The sequence below is a fragment of the Temnothorax americanus genome, unplaced genomic scaffold, assembly GCF_048541705.1.
Source record: "Temnothorax americanus isolate GAGA-0224 unplaced genomic scaffold, ASM4854170v1 Scaffold48, whole genome shotgun sequence".
NCBI lineage: Eukaryota > Metazoa > Arthropoda > Insecta > Hymenoptera > Formicidae > Temnothorax > Temnothorax americanus.
In genome coordinates, this window is record NW_027509635.1 from 1,025,001 (window position 1) to 1,029,672 (window position 4,672).

Genomic DNA, 4,672 nt, shown 5'->3' on the forward strand with positions numbered 1-4,672 from the left:
TTGGCAATTCAGACAAAAGTCGAAGCCTTGAACTTGGACTCGGGGAGAGGACGAATAACAAATGTGATACGATCGCCACGACTCGGTCTAGTGACTCACTTTCGCGAGTCAAGGATGCGATGATTCTTGTCGAAGCGCGATCTCTCGGGAAGTCGTAAATCGCCGATTACCCAACGATGTTCGTAATAATGTTTTGCTGCCTACCAGGAAGCAGCTTCCAATACCGACAAAATATAAGGAAGATATATTTCAGTGTAAGCAGTGATCGTGTGAGAGCAAAATTGGATCTCTCGAAAATAGAATCGACTCATCTATGAGGTGGAATTCAAACGGTCGTCACTTCCGGAAATATTAACTACTCCGTTTTTGATCTTTCGTATTTATATCAATGATCAATAAATATCTGTGTGCATGGCCAACATTTCTCATCTGTAACTTTTGGAGATCGAGGAATTGAAGTATATTCTATGTATATATAAATTGAAAAAGATTTTACATAAATTTATAAACTTGTTTCATAAATAAACTCATTGTTCTTGAACATGACAATAGAAATAATTTATTTAAAAATTTTCAGAATAGTTTAAATAAAACTTATATTTTGATAGTTTACTTAATTATAAATATTTAAAGAATAAATTAATCGTCCATCAAGGATAATTTTCACTTGAAACGTTTATTAATGTCGCAATAAAAACAATTAAATTTCTTTTCTAAATTAGCCATAATAGTCGGCGAAATAATCTCACGCATCTCGACTAACTGTCCGAATTCATTTAACGATCTACATATATTATCAGCCAAATAGCCACGCAAATATCCGCGTGAAAACAGCGATCGGAAGATAGAAAAAACTGAAGAAAGAGAAAGAGAGAGATAATCAGAGTACAGCTTCTTCGGTTCGATTGGTTCGAATGTTTCGCATAGCATTCGGTGCATCGAACCTCTTTCGCCGATCTAAAGATCTAGCAGGCAGGCAGAGGCAGGCCTGTTCTATTAGGATGCCAGACATAACTATAGAGACTCGAGAATATGCCTGGTTTTCCTTTTACCAGCGCCGCGCGTACGAGGCGTTTACTGCCCCGAGAATTTTCATTCTCGTCCGGATAATTATCTCCGATGCACCGCGCCGGCCGGTATATGAATGCCCTCATCGTGGTCGTAAAAGTATATGCTTTCCCCCTGAAATGAAAACCACAACCGCACTATTCTCCGCCGCGCTAATAATATACATAACACCAGGAATAAATGACGTGTATAATAAGCGGTTAACAAAGAGTATAAATAATCTATAAAATAAATGAGCGTAACAAGAAATTAATATAAAGTAAAAACGGATAGATTTGAGGGAAGAAAAAGGGTGAGAGCGGATAGCTGCGCAATATCCGAGCGATAAATTCGCCTCGGACGTGCGCGCTCGGGCGGGGCCTCTCACGAAAGTCTAATTTAACCATTGCGCGCGCGTCAGTGCGGACTTACGACTTAAATCCACATCCAGCTTCCTAGCCGGTGCACGTTGCTCCTCTAGAAGCGTTGCATCTAAATCGAGATGCACTTCAATCGACCGCGCACGCGCGGTGCAACGCGGCGCCCGGCAACAAACTCGAGCTCCTCGTTTAGGCATACAAAATACAAAATTTCCTAATGGATACGTAATTTCAAACCGCGTGCTACAATTAGTCCGAGCAACGACATAACGATGCAAAACGAGTCTCGTCGTAACCGGTCGCACGCGTAACTCTATCTCGTCGCGAGGCTCGTGATGATTCACTCCTTAGGCTCCTTATCGGCGGGTACTCACACACGTGGTTTTCCTTCGCGACGATAAGACAGACGCGCGAGCATAAGAAGGCAAATAATATTTTCATTCGTGTCCGCTATTTACGGCGAAGGCGGCGGCTCTTCCGTGGAAAAAGATGATCCGTCTTCGCGCGAAGCTCGTTACCGCGAGGAATCGCGAGCGAGATATTATGTGAGACGCGCGGGCGAGAAAGACCGGGGAATGAGTCATTAGACATTTTTCGTTAATTACTTCGCCACCTCGAGCGACTTAATTACTCTAATTGCCGCGCTTGATAACGCGTCGCGCATTAATCTCGAATATTTACGTCAGGAAGAAGCATTTGTATCTAAATAGATTGGTATATCTCTCAATTAAATATCAAATATCATGTTTCAGAAAGCTATATCGTTTACTGGTTAATATCAATTTTTTAAAGAGTATTTTTAATGTTATTATTACCTTTATAAAATGAAATCAGAAAATAGTTATAAAAATATTTTTAAGCCTTTAGTCACGAATTATCACGATTTCGCGAAGTATGTCCTCTCTTTCTCTTAACTCACTGAGAATTTTTTCAAGAATGTAACTCAACTATGCAGGTTCCAACCTGCGCGCAGATAATCGTTGAGTTGGCAGGATGAGTCACAATGCGCGCACCTCCGGGATATCTTCATATAGGTACTCAAAGAGGCAGTTGCAGAACGGGAGATGAGTGATTCATCTATATCTCGGCAGGCTTCTCTCTTTTTCTCTCTCTATCATTCTGTTATCTGTCACGCGAAAAATTTATTGCAATTGCGACTATGCAAATATGCTGAAAATACGCATTATGTCATATGAACGCGGCGAAATCATCCGTTATTATTAATTAACAAATCGACCGCAAAAATCATGTGTTAAATCGCGCGATCTATGAATAGGATTTGTGATCGCGGAAATTTATAGCATATTTCTAAATATATAAATGTGAATCATTACAACAATAATGACATGCCAAAGTAACGAGCTAATTTCAAATTAATCGAGGCATCAAGAGCACCAGCTGTGTTCATATATCACATTAAATCTCAAACTTAAATTATTTATTCATAATAAAAGATTTATTCATTAATAACAGAGTCCAGAAATAATTAAATGTATATATCATCCAGAAATAAATGTACCATCAATGTGCTGATTAATTAATTCTCAAACGTATTGGGATTCAAAGAACACCCAATTAATAAGACTTTTACAATTTCTCTTCAAATTCTTTATAAAAATTGTTTAAAGTATCGAGATAAATTATTTTTTTTTAATATTCCGTGGAAAACGGATTCTTACAAGAAATGTGGCAAATTATTTAAAATTCTTCTCAAAGATAGGGGTCCACTCTCTGGAAACCAAAGAGAAAGCAGTTTCGAAGCACACCCTGACACCCTATACTTATATATTAAATTCGAAGCGATCGGGACGAACTTGAATGAACGAGTGGATGAATGAAAGACTCGTGAATCATTCGAGCAGGAAGTTCAAGGTCGCCCGTTACGATACCGAGAGAGACGCACGCCTATATCGCATTGTGCGTTATCAAGAGCACGCAATGGCGTGCGGTCATTCAACATCCTTCTACCGCGAACTCTGGGAAAAGGTCGATCACCCCGACGCGACGCCATCAGGCTTCCAGAGGAAAGAGAAACGCACTCGCAATTAGCGAGAATGTAACCACATCCTGCAGATATCAATTTCCCCGAGAATTTCCCCGAATATTTTCAAAACATACCCCTGCTCGAAAAAGCTTTGGTAATACTGTGAAAGCAATCTGAGAATATACGAAGATTATTTCAGAAATGTCTCCTATTATAGATACTTTTCGAAAATAAAAATCTGCAGTAATTATCTGTATATTTTTTGATAATTGTGTTAGCTGCTATTAAAAATACGAAACTGTCCGAAAAATATTCTATGTTTGTATGTTCGAAAAATATTCTTTGTAGAGAGAATTTGCAGTAATTATTTTCGTACTTTTAATAACTAGTATTACTATTAATAATAATACTAATAATAATAATGACGGTAAATTCTTAGACGACTATTCTCTTAAATTCTACGAAGAACTTAAATTAAATTTAAAAAAAAAGATTCTGTCAATCATATTCATATTATATTCGTGCAAAATTGAGAATAAAGAAAACAAATGATAACAAGGGCCGTCTTGTCGTGCACGAGAAGGAGCTCGCCTTCACCGATCTCGATGCCGATCGCGATTTCCAAAAGAGGCTTTCTGGAAGGACGACGACGATATCGAAGGGGCAGAAATTCGGCCGCGGTGACTCACGTCCCGCTCGTGCGCGACATCGTACGTGGAAACGCGAACAAGACCACACGGGGCACACACGGGTTCCCATAGCCGGCGGCCAAGGCAACCTCTGCGACGAATGCCGGTGAGTCACGAAGAAATTCCAGCCGTGCGAGCACAGCCGGGCCCCGCAAAATGAGAGGGAGAAAGAGAGAGGGGGAAAGAGGCCCCGGATTCCCCCTCACACCTCTAGGTCAGTAGACTCGGGCTGTTGCGTATGATACTCGCGTGTTTTGGCGACGATGCGTGCGTGCGTATATACGTTTCTGCGAGACATGGTTTACTGTTGGCTTGAGAATATTTATATAATTGTCACAGCTTACTTTAGCTTTAATAATCTCTCTAAAAGTCGAAAAGTGAAATGTGACTCAAAAGAAGTGAAACGCAAGAGTAACGAAAAGTGGAAATTGAGCCTGTGCACTTAGAGTGATACGCCGCACTCTAAGAAAGAGTGAAATTGCGCTCTATAAGTTGGAGTAGAATGCAAACCACTCTATGAGATTTAGAGAGATTATTGTTACATCTTACTTTTATAATGTATTTATTCTATA

At 39.8% G+C, this 4,672-nt stretch overlaps 1 protein-coding gene and 1 long non-coding RNA gene across 4 annotated transcripts in view; one reads left to right on the plus strand and one right to left on the minus strand.

Annotated features, from left to right (window-relative positions):
* The window catches only part of LOC143903564 (uncharacterized), a 2,645-nt gene extending 2,180 nt beyond the window's left edge, over positions 1–465 (plus strand). The window contains exon 3 of the long non-coding RNA XR_013258750.1: positions 1–465. This exon is cut by the window's left edge and continues 18 nt beyond it. This is a non-coding gene — a long non-coding RNA (uncharacterized LOC143903564).
* The window catches only part of Sarm (sterile alpha and armadillo motif), a 165,674-nt gene that overhangs the window by 47,785 nt on the left and 113,217 nt on the right, over positions 1–4,672 (minus strand). The gene's annotated exons all lie outside the window — the stretch shown is intronic.